The sequence below is a fragment of the Maniola hyperantus genome, chromosome 5 (genome assembly GCF_902806685.2).
Source record: "Maniola hyperantus chromosome 5, iAphHyp1.2, whole genome shotgun sequence".
NCBI classification, from domain to species: Eukaryota; Metazoa; Arthropoda; class Insecta; order Lepidoptera; family Nymphalidae; genus Maniola; species Maniola hyperantus.
In genome coordinates, this window is record NC_048540.1 from 11,296,173 (window position 1) to 11,316,151 (window position 19,979).

At 35.5% G+C, this 19,979-nt stretch overlaps 1 protein-coding gene across 1 annotated transcript in view; it reads left to right on the forward strand.

Moving 5' to 3' along the window:
* Positions 1 to 1,162: 1,162 nt before the first annotated feature.
* The window catches only part of LOC117982213 (alaserpin-like), a 141,871-nt gene continuing 123,054 nt past the window's right edge, over positions 1,163 to 19,979 (forward strand). Inside the window, exon 1 of the mRNA XM_069498791.1 lies at positions 1,163 to 1,173. The gene's annotated coding sequence lies outside the window, so the exon portion shown is untranslated. The remainder of the gene's footprint in view (positions 1,174 to 19,979) is intronic.

Here is a 19,979-nt window from a genome sequence, read left to right on the forward strand (position 1 = left end):
TAGGTTTTTAAAGTCACGTGGAAACTATGATTTTCCTGAATAAAATGTAGCCAATGTCACTCTCCAGATCATTAACTAGGTACCTACCTAAATCAATGCCAAAAATCACTATTGAGGATCACCGTTGCGGCACGATTGAGGGACAAACCAACAAACATACACACGTCGATTTTCTCAGATGTTACTAAGTCACACGTTAGCCTAAGTGAACAAAGATATTTGAATTTGAAAACAAATTAAAACATTTTAGATTGATCAGATTGGTGGTGGTGCTGTGAATATTCGTCATATTTTTTATAGACTTTAACTGACGAATAAAAAATGTAACTACAGATTTTGAAATTTGAATACAAAATCTGCAAAAAATTGGTCTTTAAAAGAAAACTGTCAGACTATCGGTTTTCAACATTACTTTGGTGATTGAACCGTGTAGGTGCACAATATTATATTGTTATTGATCTTAGACAAAAGTTGGATAGTAGCAAAACAAAAGACAAACGTAATTAAGGTCTAAATACACAGATAAGGTTTATTGAAACTGGCCACAATGAAACCCAACTTGGAAATTATGTACGAAGTTAAAATACATTAATCATAGTCAGTTATCAGACTACTTGACCTTCAACTTTGAGTAGAACGTGATCCTACTTTATTATTTAAGGGGCAAGAATTTTTCGTTGAATTGTCTAACTAATCCTTGAGGTAGAGTGGATATTTTTATCTGGAAAGAAAATTAAAGTCTTAAAAAGACAGCAAGGTTCGATGAGATTAGTTTTTATTTTAGGAACTCTTTATCTGCTTAATAGAAATTGTATTTATTTTATACCTACTTCTTAAGAGCTTATACTTGCTTATACTTACCCTAAAAGTGGTAGATTTGCTTTACGGTTTAAAAGCACTAAGTACCTTAATATTATGGTTTATGTTTATATGAATAGTAAATCATCTTTTTATTTTTTATTCCTATTTCAATCTGAATGGTTGAATGCTCGTTGATCTTTTATAAATGAATAGTTACACGTTTGAATCTACCAAGTAAGTCTAACTACCCATATTATCACTAGCCATCACTAGCGATATTATAAATGCGAAAGTGTGTTTGTTTGTTGGTTTGAATTACAGACACATTTATGTTTGAATCAACCAAATAAGTATGATTTTATATTTTAGATTGTCGTCATCATCAGCCTGTTTGTAGCTTTTGCTGGACATTTTAAGTGCTGCCACTACACATGATTCTTCGCGGTCCACCTACCTCTACTGCAGAGCACCGCTGCTCTAACAACTATCAGTTCTACCACAGATAGATATGACTTGCCCACTGCTGTCTATCGCCTGATATCTTTTAGGCTAAGTCAGTCACTTTGTTTGCCTTACCGATCATCTTCGTCAGATACTAGATATCCAACACAATTTATATGGGAGTATCTTGTATCATTTCGGTAGTACGTGTAAGTATAGGCTGGAAAATATATTTTTTTAAATCCTGTGTCATATAACCTTTGGGATGTAAGTTATACTTGTTTATGTCACATTAGAATAAGTATTATTCTATCTTCTAAGCCTATTTTCTGACTATCCAAGTTAGATTTCCGTGAAGCTTTAAATGTTTTAACCTGCAACCAACAAAAACTTTATAGTTACAGCAATAAGTTAATGAAAAGTTAAGAAGGTACACAAAAGAAGGTGCATTGCACATTGCATAGTAGCGCACACTATAGAAGACCGATACCTATAAGTAATCAAACAAACAAACGGACCGATTGATTGTTTGATTGAAGTCAAGGTTGAAAAATGTTGACCCGCTATTTTCATTTTATTGTGGATAACAAATAAATTGCAAATTTTTCCTTTGAAATATCTCAAGGCAGAAAAAAGTTAAGTGAATTAAAAGGAAATCCCTCTCAGCTTACCTCTGAGTAAGTACGTTTTCACCTTGACCGCTACTACTCATTATTTATGCTCTATCTTTTATTTCTTTGTGGGCGATCTTTTCTTTGTAATATTTAAATTGAGCCCAATTAATAACAATCAGTTTTCATACTTGATTTTCGCCCTTTGTAATTTGTTAAACAATTTTGTTCACAATGCTAAGGGCTCCGTCAGACTAACCGCAAGACGTTTATTCACACGAAATAAATGTTGCTCATGTCTTATCAGTTTTATCGACTAAACTAGCTTATGCTCGCGACTTCGTCGGCGTGGACTACACAAATTTCAAACTTTTTTTCAAAAACCCTTTCTTAGCGGATGCCTACGTCATAATAGCTCTATCTGCATGCCAAATTTCAGCCTGATCCGTCCAGTAATTTGAGCTGTGCGTTGATTGATCAGTCAGTCAATAATCAATAATAATAAAGATAAGAAATAAGAGCGGAAGTTTTGAAATCCCTACGGAATAAAATCTAATTTTCTGGGTATTGAGATCTAAAACTCTGTACTTGCAACTTTAACGAAATATAGGATCTAAAGTTTCACTATACTTTTTAACACCCTATAAAATGAGCAAGCCGGTAATCCATAAACGTTGATAGAGAAGTTTACTGCCTACAGTCCCACGATAAGAGATAACTTCGGTTGCCAAACTACTAGATAATTTGATTACAAGCGATTTCAGTCTTGTTTGTCACTTGTCACGCAATACCATCGTAACCATTGACTTACCTACTGATCGTAACTCTGAAGATAAAACCTATTTTCTATTTTAACAGCATAAGTAGAAATAGGCAAATAAAAGTAGGGTTATGCTTAAAAAACATTTGTAAAACCTTTGTCACACAAAAAAAGCGAGGACGACGACGTGTGACGCCAGCTGCACGGCGGAACAGTATACTGAACTTATGACTGCAGTGATGTGTTGCAGAAACAGGGTCTAGAGATTTGTATGACAAGGAGTTGTATGGAAGACGTCACACTACTTATCGTGACGGTAGCGGTTGGTGACAGAAGTAGGTAATGAATGCCTTGAAGGCTGGTTGTTTTCACACTGATCGTCGACGGTCATAGCAGGGGACGAGTTGCGAATGTGACGAGATGTGAATGAGACGACGTGATAACAAGCCGTAGGTATGCATTACTATGAAGCGTGCCTTAATAATGTTGACTAGTCAGACTGACGAGTGATAACGCTGTTTTGCGCGGCTATACCTACACGCTTTATGCATTAGGTACTGTGATGTTCTTGAATAACGCTGTAGTAAGTCAGTGCTGACTAGCAATCATCAGTACGAGACCAAAACCAGACTTTATACACTACTAATTTTTAATTGCCATAAAAAGGAGCAAATGTAGGAAAATTTGATTGTTTTAATAACTACCGCAACCGAGAACTAGTGATTTTGTATAAGTAAATAATAACGTTAATTCCAGTAAAGTAAAAGCTATAACTTACTTAAGTGTAGGAACTTTACAACTTTTATTTAGAGCGAAGAAGCCAAGGAAAAACCAATTCGAAATATCGAAGATATAGACGATATTCTAGAATATAACGTTCTAAAGAGATATGTAAGTATTGCTTTTAGATTGAAATACTACATTATGAAGCTCGCAAACCGCTCACAAAAGAAAGCAATTTATCGCATATGGCGCATTGACAAAAAATTGTGTTTTCTACAGTGAATCGTTTTAATAACTTTTAAAAAACCGCCGCTATGTATGTGTTTATGGTGTAGGTACCAATAAAATACAAGCTAACTGATACAGCATGTTTAACAAGACAATAATTGGCCATATATCCATGTAATTACGTTCATTTCCGGTTATAGTGTCATTCTGTAGGTATCATATGCTTTCATCCATTAAACTTCCGTTCTTGGAACCTTGCCAGATGTCTATTTAATGTTAAAAATTGAGAGAAAATTACTCTGAATCGATTAAATATACAGAGGAATAAGTATGACTTATGTAATTACAATGTTAAAATGATACCTTTCAGCTCAAACAAAACATCATTTTTGTTCTTAATATTTTCAAGCTCGTAGTTTTAATTTTGTAATTTTTTAACATTCGGTTTATAAATTTTGTTTCTCTTGTCTTGTGAGCAGAATAAACTTTTATTTGTTTATTTCTTTTGAATTATATCTTACTAGCGGTAAGCCGTCGTGAGCTACTACGCTAAAAAAAGAATGTGCCGAGTGCATTTTTTTAACCGACTTCAAAAAGGGAGGAGGTTCTCAATTCGTCGGAATCTTTTTTTTTTGTCTAAAATCATCTTTGCATTTCTAATGATACCGATTTGGGGCACGTCGGTTGGATAGTTTCCAAATGTGTAACGGATACAAGAAGAAACATTTTTTGTTTTATACTCAGGTATATTAAAAGAAGATTAAATATTGCCCATGACTCCGTACAAAATTGGGTATTGGGTATTTGCCTACTTTTTAATTTGGCAAATATTATTACTTTATTATAAACTAGAATAAAAATAATGACGTAAACTGAAAAATATATTAAAATCCAACAAAGATTTACAAAGTTACAGACATTTTAATTTTGGAGTGGGATGGTCTTCTAGCCCTTTCTCGCAAAACGAAAATTTGTATGAAACCGCACGAAGCTACTATGACATTAGTAGGTGTGACGTCAAACTGCTATATCACTATCTCTGTCTAATCAGAAATATTTAAATGCTTATACATTTTTTGTTATTTGATCGATTTAATTAGTTTTTTCAGTTCTTCAACGTCATTATTTTTATTCTAGTTTATAATATTTACCAAATTCAAAAGTAGGCAAATACCCAATTGTTTTGTACGGAGTCATGGGCAATATTAAAAAAATTGGAGTCAAATACCCAATTATGAAGGAATAAGGGTTCAATATTTTTACGTAGGTATGCGGAATTAAACTTCCGTAGCGCCACGATAATACAATCTTCTCAAAAGCGTTCCCCTTACCAAATAATATATCTATTCTCAAATTCAATTTAATGTCTTAAGTCCTTTTACTTGGGAAGTCGTTGAGTTAAAAGGGGAAATCCCTTTAACGTTCACAAAGCACATTTCTATCTTGACCATCTTGTACATATCGCTGGAAATCTTCTATTTAGTTCTTTTGTCAGCAATCTTGCAGTTGCTTACGAACCCTTTGTAGATTATTTTGAAAATGAAGCTTACGATTATTAGTATGAAATTAAATCCAATTCTTCAAACCGATCATTTTTAGGGTTCCGTAAGTACCCGAAAGATGCAAACGGTACCCTATTAATATTTATTAAGCCCCCGGTGTCTGTCCGTCCATCCGTCCGTCCGTCTGTCTTTACGTCTGTCAGCGGACTATATCCCGTGAACCGTAATAGGTAAAGAGTTGAAATTTTCATCGTATGTGTAATGTGTATTTCTGTTGCCGCTCAATAAAAAAAATCAAAATGGCCGCCTTAAGTGTATACTGCGTTCGTCCGTGATGTCAATGTAGTAAGTAACTCAATCAACAATAAAATATCACTTAAGGTATGATTCTGAACTACGCTGCACGCAGCAGTGCTGTCACCAGCTGTCACAGTCCTGTTGCGGCACTACAGCTAGTCCCCATACAATCTCTATAGGCTTATATGACATTACATTCCGAACTAGGTAGCAATGTTCCGCTACATTGCTGCCGCGACAGCACTGTTGCGGCAGCACTGCTGCGTGCAGCGTGGTTCGGAATCATACCTTTATGTTCCAAAACGGCTTGCAATTCTAGACATTATGATTAAGTAGGTATTACGTTTCAAGGTTCAAGTTTTTCATCAGGAAAATTGTTGAGGTAAAAGACGAAAGTTTCTCACGAACACAAAGCAAATTTTTATCGTGACCATCTTATACAAATCGCTGAAATCTTCTCTTTGTCAGCAACATTTCAGACTTGCGTACCTACTATCCTTTGTGATACTTCTTACACAAATTTCACTGAAATTATATTGCGGGTATACTATCATTTCCATTTAAATACATAAAAGGAAAAGGTGTATCAACGCATAGCTCAAACCACTGCTGAAATCTGGCATGCAGATAGCTTTTATGACAAAGACATATTTTTAAAAATTAAATCCCAAATTCAATTCAATTCAACCAAAGGTGGCAAAAAGGTGGTAAAATTAGGGGTTTGAGTAGTCCACGCGAATAAAGTTACGGGCATAAGCTTGTATAGTTCACGACAGGTTGTCATGGCAGATATGAGGCGGGGGGGGGGGACGCCCCGCACAACCGCACGCCACCCGCGCTATCCCGCACCAGGTTAGCATGGCGGGTGTGCGGGTGTGCGGGGCGTCCCCACCCCAATTGTCATGTCGACCCGTCGCGAACTATACTTACACATTATTTCATTCCAAAATTATATCCTCAGGCTTGAACCCGACCGTACTGAAGCTAGTGCATTTGAGATACGTAAAATAATCTCATTACTCTATTCCTCGGCGGGTTAACGAGCGGCGCATAATATCTCTTCAGAGCTACATTCTCAATCATGATTTCTTTGAGCCCTAGTACTGGACAGAAGTGAGTTGAGAGATGGTAAGTTTCAATCTATCTCTCTGGAAATTTTCTGAGTAAGGTCTTGAATTTATCATAATAATATAACGGAAAGCTCTTTTCAGTAGGATCTTCCTTCCGAACACCGAGTAGTAAACGTCTGTGCTTCCGAATTGGTTAAGTTTCGACATACTAAGTTTTTTCTAGGTTCTTCTCGTTAAGAAGGGCATTTCGAACTAGTGGTTGTAAAACTTCTGTATAAATTATAATTAAAATGTATAATTATTAGAATAGGTTGGCCTACCTACTTCATATACATATTTGAAGGTTTCTTCTTATTGATAAAAAATTTGAATAAAAGTATCTGTACGGTACATTTTTGAGATAAGCATTTTCATACAGACTGACATAGCGGGCGTTTTTCTTGTTACAAACAGTAATTTACCACACGTGAAAAAACCAGAACGTATGGCAAAGAAAAACTTTTTCATTAAGATTTTTCTAGTAACACTTCTCTATCGGGATGCTATTACATAATTTTCCCTTAATTTTTAACATTAGGTCGGCGTTTTGGCTTGGTTCCACGGGTTGGCGCGCTACATGGTCGTAAGCTAATGTGAATGAGATTTTAAAGTAGCTTTTGCCCATTCCTGTATGCCGTATCCGAGAAATTTAGAACAGGAAAATTTTAAAATAAGAAATAAAAATAAGTATCTTAACAATATATTTAAAGAAAGCGGCCTAAGATTTGTGTCATCATCGTCACAACCTGCCTTTTAGGATCTATAGTTGGACATAGGCGGTTCGAGGGAGCGTCAGTCATACAAATTTTCGTTTTTGTCCAACCACTTCCCTACATCTTCCCAATGCCGTCTGAGCTGGAGATCGTAATGCGGTCTCTATTCCAGAATACGTCTGCCTTATCAGTCATTAGTTCTGCGACTGACATAACCTGCCCATCATCTCATCATGATCTCCTCTCAAAGTGAGAAGGGGTTTAGCCATAGTCTACCACGCTGGCCAAGTGGAGATTGGCAGACTTCACCCGCCCTCAGAGAACTCTCAGGCATGTATGGTTTCCTCACAAGGTTTTTCTTCACCGTTAATGTGAACTATCCATACTAATATTATAAATGCGAAAGTGTGTCTGTCTGTCTGTCTGCTAGCTTTTCACGGCCCAACAGTTCAACCGATTTTGATGAAATTTGGTATAGAGATAGCTACATCCCGGGGAAGGACATAGGCCCCTTTTGATCCCGGAAAATTAAAGAGTTCCCATGGGATTTTTAAAAACCTAAATCCACGCGAACGAAGTCACGGGCATCATCTAGTATTAAATAATTCGATCGACGGCGATACAATTCAAATAATTCGTTTTCCTTTTTTTCTTCCTTCACTGAATGCATACTAATATTATAACTAATATTACTAATATATATTGTTTTTTCTTTTAAAGATAATTATATGTTCACTAGATGATGTTGCTGTATATTACTGATAGGTATTTTTAAATGATTAAGAGCTTTATTAAGCTTTATTTAAGAGCTAAGCTGGGAAGGGACATTTTTTTTTTTATATTTTATATTTTATATACTTATATTTTACTTTTATATTTACATTTATTTTTACTGCTATTTTTTAGATTTTGTTCTTTTTTATGTTACTGTTTTGGTTTAGTTTGTTCTTTTTATGTCACTGTTTTGGTTTAGTTTATACAAAGTTATTGATCAATGCAGAGATAACGCAACGGGCGCGGTGCGTTTTTATTAATCAATATAAATTTATGGCGCAAACTGAAAACCAGCGCCGAGCATTGTGAGCAGTGCTCGGCTATGCTGAGTTTGCGACCTTTTGTTTATTGTTAGCTTTTAGTTTAGATAGTATATTAGATATAACATTGCACATACTAGTTACTAGCAATAATGTAAACAATAAAGCATATATTTTATTATTATATATAAATGCGAAAGTGTGTCTGTCTGTCTGTCCGTCTGTCTGTCTGTCTGTCTGCTAGCCTTTCACGGCCCAGTCGTTCTTCAGTCCAGTCCAGTCTTCCAGTCAGATAGCTTGCATCCCGGGGAAGGACATATGCTACTTTTTATCCCGGAAAATCAAAGAGTTCCCACGGGATTTTAAAAAACATAATTCCACGCGGACGAAGTCGCGGGCATCAGCTAGTTTATTATAAAAGGCCTATTTAAAGGTTTAATATAGTTAGTTTCCTATTTCAAACCTACAATGGAGCTTTAGCTATTATCAAGTTAATTAAGAGACAAAGCAGCTCACTCTGACCGAGCTAAGTGGCATATATTAGTGCATGCACAACTGATTGCCAATTAAGTACTTACTAATTATATTATTATTGTTAGTACTGTATTATAAATAGTACTATAATTGCAGAGCGATATCGAATAGTCTATTCACATTTATGATACAAAAACAGAGGCATCCATTTAAATGCAGCTGGTTATTTTTTTAGCCAACTACATCCATCCATACTAATATTATAAATGCGAAAAAAATCATCATTCATTGTGTGGGTACACAGACCACTGTGTGTGGGTATGAATGGGATCGTATTTATGTTATAAAAAAATACATCGATGTCTGCTTGTTACTTGGATGAACTAATTTTACTTAGGTAAGGTTTATTTGATTTTAAGATTTTATGGTTGTCACAATTCGGTGAAGATCTTCCAATAGGTATAATAGTTATTATCTCTTAAATTTCCTGTAGTGTATATCACACGGGTACATAATCACTCGTTGCAATAATTTTATCAATAGTGTGGACTTGTACCACTAGCGGACTCTTAGTAGGTACCTACTGTAATGGATGTTTAAGTATTATATACCATACCTTCCCTCCAGTTGGTTGGCTGGCTGGTTAGGGGGTTGTGTAAACAGATTTTTCCAAAATGCTTTTCGTTAAAAGATATTTTAGCTAAAAAACGAATGTACACAAAACACGTAACAATGTTAGAATCTCTTGTTAAAATGCAAACAACGGCTACATTAAATTAACTAGTCGGTAATGAAGAGGCTTGGTCGGAATTTTTATGTCCGTAATCTGAAAAGCAAATTATCGGAAGGTGGCCTAAAGAATTAGTGGAGGCATCGCGTGCAACACTTCTGCGTGACCACTGCCCATTTATCACAATCCTTAGGAGATACGACATGAAGGACACTTATTTTCACACGAATCGCTCTTTAACAATAATGGTGAATATTTTCTTTTTACACTTTAGCTATCAACGGCTCAAGGGCTCAAGGCATATGAGAGCTGAGTCAAAGCGAAGCAATAAACCTTTTCTAACATTTCAACTACAATGTAAAGTGAACTCTATCTTTACTGTCTTTCATTTCAATTAAATATGGAAATGATTTTTAAGCAAAAATTTCCAATAAGCAAAACACAAAATAAATTGTAAAGGATTCGTAATCCATAACACATAAGTATTATAAAACATTACAATAATTCTGGCCGTATACATTTTCTATATCTATCTTCCCCAGCATGTTCATTATAATTTGTCAAAGTAATAAATTAATAATACAAACTAGTGTTGGTTAGAGCTGATAACAACAGCATTAGTTAGCAAACTGTCCGTTTCAATGACACCTTGGTTTTGCGTGACATGACAAAACCAGCTCGCTAACAAATTATTTAAGCATTTGTTCACCACGGAATTATCTGTTATTTTGGCTTTGAATAGTGATGGACGAGTCAAGTTGAATAATTGTTAGTCTAATTGATTGTTTAATGATCACAGTAGCCGGCAGGAAATATTGTACATCGACCTTTAGAAAGAGGTGTCGGCTTCGTAGAGCGTTGTCTTTGTCACTCATACATATGTGACGTGTTGTCAGTCTCAGCGACAGAGACAACACTACACGAAACCGCTATCTCTCTCTAAAGGTCGATGCACAATATTTCCTGCCGGGTAAGTACCGTACAAGCATTGAGTTCAATAGACCGAAGATTAAGCCTACAAAACCCGGTCAAGTGCGAATCAGACCGTAAATGTATTTAAGACTTAACTCTCGTGTTTGTTTGAGTGTTCCCCGGACGGATTCGAAACTTGTCGGGCATACTCCGACAAACTTGTGAGTTAAGTGGTCATACATTTATATTTATAACTAGCGACACGCACCGCACGCACGCAGTGAAAATTTCTGACATTACTTTCATTGCTGCGTCAGCGTGTACCTAAAGCGAAGCTCCATGGTCTAAACTCTAAATAGTAACGATAGTAAAAGGAGTTGGCGTCTTGTGCATCCAAAAAAGTAACATAATATTCACAGGAGTTTACTTGCTTTATTTACGTATTATGTCATCACTGGCAACATGCACTGTCCGAAGACTTTGGTCTTCAAGCACTGAGCTATGCTTGGAGTTTCTCTACGTGATCAAATCAGAAATGAGGAGATCCGTAAGAGAACTAGAGTAACCGACATAGCTCAATGGGCTGCGAAAAATTATGTAGACTATTATTGTAGCCAGTAAAATTTTGCATCTTTTGTTACTTGTAAACTTTTTTGTAAAACTTACCGTTTACGATTTATAACCGATTGAATGAACCGGTTTTTCTATTTCGGCCGATAACTTTTAAAATATTGGAAAAACCGGTTCACTAAATCGGCCATAAATCGTAAACGGTAAGTTTTAAAAAAAAAATTACAGGAAACAAAAGATGGGAAATTTTATTTTCTACTACAATGATCTACATAATTTTCGCCCTAAAGTGAGATATATTTTCGAGATATCATCCAAAAACTTTCTTTCAAGATTGCGATCGAAGCTCCACCTGGATCTGTCAGCATTTTGTCATTTTATGGTCAGTAAGTGACCCTTAACCTAAAAAAAAAAGAAATTGGATCGGAAATTTAGTGCGAGGTTAAATGCTCTATTTACTTAACTATTTCCCGTTAGCAAGATACGTACGTATAAGTCAATTAAAATGTAGTGATCTCATTAGATGTTGATTGCGTCAAGTCACACAAGATTACTTGGCATTATTTATATCCACATCAAAAGATTTATAATGTATTCAAGGAATAAAACCCTCACTAAAATTTCTTCCTTTCCTGTTCTCATTAAAATTTCAACGGGAAACGTTTCAACGTTCGTATGAATCTACACATGTGGAGATTGTGGACTGCTGAGATGTCATTAGATGTTGACATAATATTATTATGAAATTGCTTGCTTTATTTTTATTTATTTTTCAATAGAGATAGAAAGCAAACGTGCAGGCATGTCACCTGATGTTAAGTGATTACCGCCACCCATGAACATTTGCAGCACCAGAAGAACTGCCGATGCGTTGCTGGCCTTTTGAGAAATTGTTGGTCCGGTCGAAGTGCACCAGACAGCCAGGTGGTAAGGGTGAAATTGCTTACGGTGGCGCGCGGTGCGTTTGTAAAAAAAGGAGGGTAGAATGAGGTCAAAAAGCTCTTCAGTTTCAATAGAAACAGTAGTTACGTGCTAATGATTAGACTTGATAAGACTCGATTATATATTAACTTACGAAAATGTAGTTGAGTTATAAAATATTAAAATATATTAATATAATCTTGAAAATTATTTATATGACCAGACGTATGGTCATATAAACTTAGCTTTAAATGATGAATGATGGAAGTTAAAGTTATGCATGGATAAGCTTGATGGTTATATCAGGATTATGAATTGAAGTTTAAATCCATTGAGGTTTGGGTTCCATCAAACACTTGTATCCCATTATCAAGTGCCATAATAATATGATAAATAAACAATCGCGGATTAGCATTCACCATAATAGCTTAAAAAAAAATAAGTAGTCACAACTAAAACATAAGGAAAGAAAAATTTCATTAGATAGTTTAGAGAAAATTTAATAAATCGCTTATTTTGAACACATCATTATGTTTAATTATTTAATGAAATTCATAAGTATTATTTTGGTACCATGGAACTAGGAATCAGCTTAGCTTTCGGTACAGTGCAATGGTTTTATAGGCAAAACTTGTTTTAATTTAAAAGGTTTTGAATTTAGCGAAATAGGTATGTATCTTTTCAAATGAAAATATTTTTAAAGAAGATCAAAGTCACATGACTATTTTTTCAGTTCTATATTTTTTTACAATTATTTTCCCGTAGACAATATTAATGTGGGTTTTTTTTTAATTTTTGTTGTTAACACATTTTAGTTCACCCAAAATAAACTTACTAGATGGCGCACTTAATTTAAATTATAAAAAATACTGAATTTGATCTTTCATCCCCCAAGTCCTCAGGAATGAAGAGGAATGGCTGCACTATTGCTATACGAATTTAATGTTAGAAGAAACTAACATTTCACCTAAAAAGTATGTCCCAAAAACAAGCATCCATTAAGTCGGGCAATTTCGCCGTGCCCGCAAATCTCCTGCGAATAGGGATCACATGATCATTAGGATCTGAGCCACCCTCTAAAATGGTGCTTAGTGCGCGACTGCTTTGTGATCTCGTCTAATTAATACGCTTATAATATTTCTAAAGATGTTCAGATATAAACTGGCTTTTTAGTGCCAAACGCAGTAAAGTACCTTTTCACCGCTTCGCTTCTTTCGACTACAAATCTAATCTGGACTAATATTATAAAGAGTTTGTAAGTTTGTTTTAGGAAATAATGTCTGGAACTACTGCACCGATTTTGAAAATTCTTTCACCAGTAGAAATTTTCCCATGACAATAATATGTGAAACTCCAGGTTCTAACTTATTAATCCTGATGTTAATTACAACGAAGACTTACAATCTGCCCAATTATAATAATATTTAAATTAACTAAATGACGCACCCGCTTGGATTTAGGTTTTGAAAGTGCCGTAAGAATTCTATAATTTCCCGCGTTAGAAGTAGTACTATGTCCGTCTTCGGGATGAAAGCAAGCCCTGTACCAAATTTCATCAAAATCGGTTAAATGGATGGGCCGTGAAAAGCTATGGACAGACAAGCAGACACACTTTTGCTTTTATAAAATTACTTGGTATAGATAGTATAGATTGGTGATGATTGCACCAGGTAAGTGACGAAATGTTACTTTTGGGTTCAAACTCCTCAACTTGCAAAAAGAAAACCTGCATCACCTGTCACTATCTACCTATTTACTACTTTCAACGTAAGCCGAATAAAATATTTACGATAAAACCGTCACGTATTTTTCGAGTAGCTCCAGTCCATTTTACTTATGAATAAGTAAAAAGAAAAATGTTCGTAGCGATTGAAGCAGGGATCACCAGAATTTAGGTTCGTAGGTGGTGAACGTTCATGGCGCTTAGTTTTTTTAGTTTAGATGGTAACATTTATAACATGCAAAAAGTGTAATATAATTATTCTAACTGAACCTGTGGCGCGCTTACATGGGCAATTTTTTGCTCTTCAACACGTATGGATCGATCTAGAGCAATAAGTGGAACAATCTGGAGCAATTATTTTGCGTAACATTGCTGAAATTTTATTGCAATAGTGAAGTCATAACTGACTAAACTGCCTGGAATTGCGGGATTGCAATTGCCCGTGTAAGCGTAACTACAGTAATAAGTAGTAGGGTTATCTAAGTTAATTAGTATAAATCGCATTCCACGTTTTTCAGTGTATTCGTTTATTTAAACTTTTAAAAAGAAAAAATATTTTTAAGAAGATAAATTCTTTCCTTGCATTGCTAAAGAAAATCGCGGTTCAACAGTGTTACGGCTTGTGACTAAAACCAATTACCTACTAATAAAAGTATGCTCACTGTACTTACCGAGTGATAACGAAAAACTCGTATATTTCCAGGAGCTGACCCTTATCGTTAGTGAGGCAAACAAAACATAAACAGAGATGCAATAAACCCGCTAAGATGTTTGTGGTGACCTGTTTGCTCGTACATTGTCCTCTTTCTCTAAGTCTGAAAATCTAGAAAAATATACCTACCGACCGACTGGCCTTTACTTCGCTGCTATTGTTTTTCATATTGACGAAATAATACAGAAAAATTATAATAATAAAGTACCTAAGTAAGTAAGAGTTTTAAAAGTAGAAAAATATAATAGGTGACTTTTAAATGTCGGTAAAATTCTTACGCCACTTAAGATGTTATTAGGAAAGGTCCGCGACAGATTGAAATAGCAATCGAGGTATGAGGTGGAGGGCGCTCTGTACACCCGCAAGTCACCCGCGCTCTCCCGCACCGGGTTAGCACGGGGGCTGTGCGGGTGTGCGTGGCGTTTACTCCCCAATTGCGATCTCGACCCGTCGCCTACTAATTTTTTTTATAATAAATCACCAAGACCAGAAAGAATTGGTTCTTGCGAACCCTTATCCTACTTCAGTTAAGATACCCTATGCAAATGTTTAGCCTGAACACTAATATGAATTCACCTTAATAATTTTAAGCAATCAGACGTCGAAATATTATTTATTGGGTTTTGGTTGTCCTTTAAATAAACACGTTTTGTCGTTTAAATAAAGTATTATAAGTAAAGAGTTTAACTTATTTTGTTTATTTAAACCTGCACTGAATGTGGCTGAGGATAAAGTGAGGCAGACGAGAGCAGTACTTGAGCGCAAGAGGCGCAAGTGCCATTATGTCTGCCATAGAGCACCTACTTTAAAGTTCGTATGTGTATCTCACTGATAACATCAACAAACGAAAGATAAAAACCGTGCTTGGTTGTATTTGAAATCCTAAAGGCGACATTGGCCTTACACAGTTGGTAAGTGCCGGCCAATGTGTAAACGTTGTTATTCTGGAAGGCATGATTTATTTGCTCCTGCCTAATGCCCAGGAACGGTTTAAAGGAGCATTGTATGCAGATAATTCATTTCGATCTCTCTGGTTCGTGTAACATAGTATGTATAGTATATAGTATAATACTCGTATGTATGTATAGTGTGATAGTGATATTTCTTCTTAATAAGATACCTTGTGTATCTATACTGAGTGTCGTAAGTACGATCTTTCTTATAATATTAGAAAATACAAATATAGGTACAAAGCGCGCGACGTATGAGAACTCGTGCTTTTAATTTATTCATTCCCCGTAGCCATTAAAATTTCAACAGAGGCAGCTCGCATCTTTCATATAAATCCACACACGTGGTGAAGTCATTAGCCGTTGATTACTCTACATAAGGACGCTTCTTTCTCTTATATTCATATTCCACTTCTTAATTAATGAACATTATTAAATTATAAATAAGTCGAAAATGTAGATTCATTTCTGTAAATTAGTATTATGAAAATTATTGAGACATAGAGATAACAAAGTAAGTGGATCCATGGAGCCTGAAAGAAACATGTGTTATGTCTAACACCACTTAATACCTTCTACATAAACAGCGTCTTGCACGACCTCCAGGAAAAATCTTATTGTACAAAATGTACTAAATCCACCACCACCTCCACCAGTAGGATCTGACTTTATGATAAATCCCCAACAAAGCAGAGCTATGGCTAAACCAATAATTAACAAATAAAATTGCAGTGAAACTCAAGTGGCAACGGATGAGGCACTTGTTTAAAGAACTGATAGTACTTGGGGTCCTCAGGCGCTGGAACGACGACCACGTACTGGAAACGCGTTTGCGCACCCCCACTTGGTGGACAAATGACATCAGACAGGTCTCAGAGAACAGAACAGCTGGATTCAGGTGACGCAAGACCGTGCATGGCGTGTGGAAATCCCTATAAAAGACCTATATGATTATATAATATTCTGCAGTCGACGTCTATCGGATGATGACATCGACGATGAAACAGCAACGAAATTGGTCCGAATCTTGGTCCGAATGGAGCTACGAAGCCACACACAGAAATGTCATTAAGTGACACAAGTGTCAAAGACCCCGTGTTCTCCCCCCGTCGTTATCCCCGTCGGTGATTAAAAATATCCATTTATCCATTATTATTTTCCAAGCTTCAACACCAATATGGTAGATAGTATTAAATTGAAACATGTATCGACATACCCATGTTCATGTCGCAATAATCAACACATCAACTGGGGCGTGTATCGACAAGCTACATTATCGAGAGCTTGCAGCTATATACGTCATTAGCAGTCTCTCCATTAGGTCCTACGCACAACATCATAGATTTACAGCGATATAAATGTTGCCATTTATATCGCTTGTTGTTGGTATAGATGGGGCGCTTCATAGTACCAAATAACGTTATCCAACGAACGTTGGTGTCCGCAATCCTGTTAATCGTAATTCGCTATAGATGCAGTCTGTTTCCACGAACATAAATAAGTTAAAACAGACTAAGTGCTAAAGCTACCTACGTGAATCATAAATAATTTATTTTTGTACCTACTTTTTAAGATTTCTTTTTTGTAACTTGTCATTTGTGTTTTGTGGTTGAATAAAAAATATTCATACATACATACATAATTTAGAGTTATCGCGCAGGTTTAATTTTTACAATCAGACTGCGTTTAAAGCGAATAACGATCGACAGAAGTGCAGATACTGATGTTTGTTGGAACATGTTGTTAGTGTGAAGCGTGCCATCTAGTGGAACATTTACATCGCTGTAGGTTTACCAAAAATGTATTAGTGAAAGGTTGAAGATTTTGCCTTTAACCCAGGTTCCTACGCAAGTCGCAACCCTGAGGGTTGACTTGTCAACCCTAGGACAGCAAAGATTCTAAAATCGATATAATGACGGTTCATTTAAATATAGAAGCAAACTCCAAGAGACGTATATTTTAAGAGGAAACTTCTTGAGATTAGCAGGCAAATAATTACAGACAGGCTAGGTGATTAAAAGGATGAATAATTTTAAAATAATTTATGTGTATACATAATACTTTATAATCACAACTCTATAATGAATATAATATTATTGATTAACAAAAGCAAGAGTATGCGCTGTGCTTTATATATTTGGTTATGATAATAATGTTAACGAATAACTGAAAACATTTGCATATTGTTTGTGTCCTTTTTTATCTTTAATCAATCAATATCTCTCCTTCTGATGAATTTGATAAAAAAATTGTCATTTTTAGGGTTCCGTACTTCAAAAGGAAAATAGGAACCCCTATAGGATCACTTCTTTGTCTGTCTGTATGTCCGTCTGTCGTATCTGTCAAGAAAACCTATAGGGTACTTCCCGTTGACCTAGAATCATGAATTTTGGTTTAAGTTTAATACAAAGGTCATGTTATGTAGGATTGTTTATGATAGTAACTATACCATGAGAAATCTATATTTATAAAAGGGAAAGCTGACTGACAGGCTGACTGATCTATCAACGTACAATATCTCAAACTACTGGACAGATAGGGCTGAAATTTGGCATGCAGAATGCAGATAGCTATTATGACGTAGATATCCGCTCAGAAAGGATTTTTGATTTTTAATTCCCTAAGGGGATTAAATAGGGGTTTGAAATGTATGTGGTCCCCGCGAACGAAGTCGCAGGCATAAGCTAGTAGGTAATACATAATATCAGATGGGACAAAATATGCATAATACCTATGCTAGAAAAAATCATTGATATCTGAAAACAGACCGTATTCTATTAATAATTGTACTCACAAATTGTGTTTTTCACAATAAACAATTAAATAAAAATTTAGTATAAGTAGGTACTAGGTACGGTGCCCTTATAAAGATTTTCAGTTTCTGTATTGCGAATTCGTACAAATGAACAGAGTGACATAAAATCATTTGTACCTTTCATGCATGAACTATTATAATATGACCGTTGCCGTCAAAAACACGGAGTGTTTTCTCAGAGGAGCTTCGTTAGATGGTTTTACGAGGCGACTACATTCTAGTAGAAACAAGATTTCCCCGAGGTAACGCATATTTCATACGCTTTGTAATTTAAGCGGCTACTGGTTTACTATGACGTCTTAATGGATTGTGGACCATACTTTACCTTGTAAATACTTTATTTTTTAACTGCTATACAAAGAGTGTAACATGAAACGTAATACTTTAATAAACAGTTGAAATTTTCACAGTTTATTCTCTTTTGCCGGCTGCCGCTATAACAAAATAATAAAAAGCCAAGATGGCGAATTTTAAAACAGCCACCATGTAAATTATATACATAAATATGGTACAATTTTTACGTTGGTACGGAACCCTTGACTGCTTTTTAAGACAGTTGAAAACCCTTTTAGCTAACTCTCGAATCCTTATTAAAAAGTTCTCGTACTTACTAGAGAACTTTTTTTGGCACACACACCCTATGCCATGTCTCTGACGTAGAATAATGGAGCAGTCGCTTACCAAATGGAAATCCGTATTATGATAAATCACAAACTTTTGAAATTTGCCGCCTATCTTTTTGATTTATTTGTGAAGTATACAAAGCGATGTGTGTTGTTTTGCTCCCAATCGGTGTTTTCAACGGATGAAAAAGTGGAAGTGAAAGTGAATGGTGTGCGAATGTTCTAGTAATTTTTCCAAAAAAAAATCTAACTGTTTGAATCTATCTGTTCTGAATTATTCTACTGATTTTTTTCGTTAATATCTACTACGGTTCCTGTTCTAAAATTATCCTACGACATATAGGTATAATGAGAAAGGGAATAGTGCAAGGAATCCTTCTTTCACTATTCCATTTCCCATTATAGCTGGTATTTTTCGCCACGTAGATACATGCATGTTGTTTAAACAGCTGAAATATTCCTTCATAATTTTGCATGAGGTTTCTATGCTGAGCAGGTTTAACAAATTAATTAAAAGCTTCACAATATACAGGGTGTAACCAGAACAGGTACTGATATGATACCACAAAAAAAACGCGAAAAAAATTATTAAAAAAAATTTAAAGTACATAGGTATATTATATCGTGTGCGTTGGTACAAGATATCATCCACTAAAAATTAAAAAAATAGGCCTTGCCAACAGGTGCGATGGGCAAGTCAATGACAAATAAAAAAATCGTTAGGATTTATCATCCATCAAATTTATTACAGTTTATTTCTTTTCGTGCTTCCGCTCTATCTTCGCTAATAAGAAGTGTGGTTAATGAAAACAAATATCCGTCAGTGGTGCTACATTTAATATTATTGTAACACGCAACGTTTCATTTGCTATGTCGTGATTGTAATCATAAAAATGTCCCATAAACAAACATTAAGGTACGAACATATTATTGTCCGTACAAAATGACTCTTCACGCGCCATTTTAACTCTATGGGTCAGCTGTCGTATCAAAAGTATGGTTCATCTTTACAAATAAGGACTAAAATCGTACTTTGGACATGATATTTGACACATAAACTTAAAATGGCGCGTGAGGAATTGAATTTTACTATCACTATGCGGGATCTAGCACTATGCTTTTTATAGGCTGGTGCAGACAAATGCTATTCCACAAAATTATACTTTGGAAATGCAAGACGATGCGTATGAAAATATGAATGAGAATGTCGACGCGTAGCATCGGAGCGTAGCGTAGAGTCTGCTACGCTGCTATGCTATATTATATGCTACGAGCTAAAGAAGCGAACGCGCGCTAAGGAGCTCCGAGAGACTAGTACAACACAAAGTGG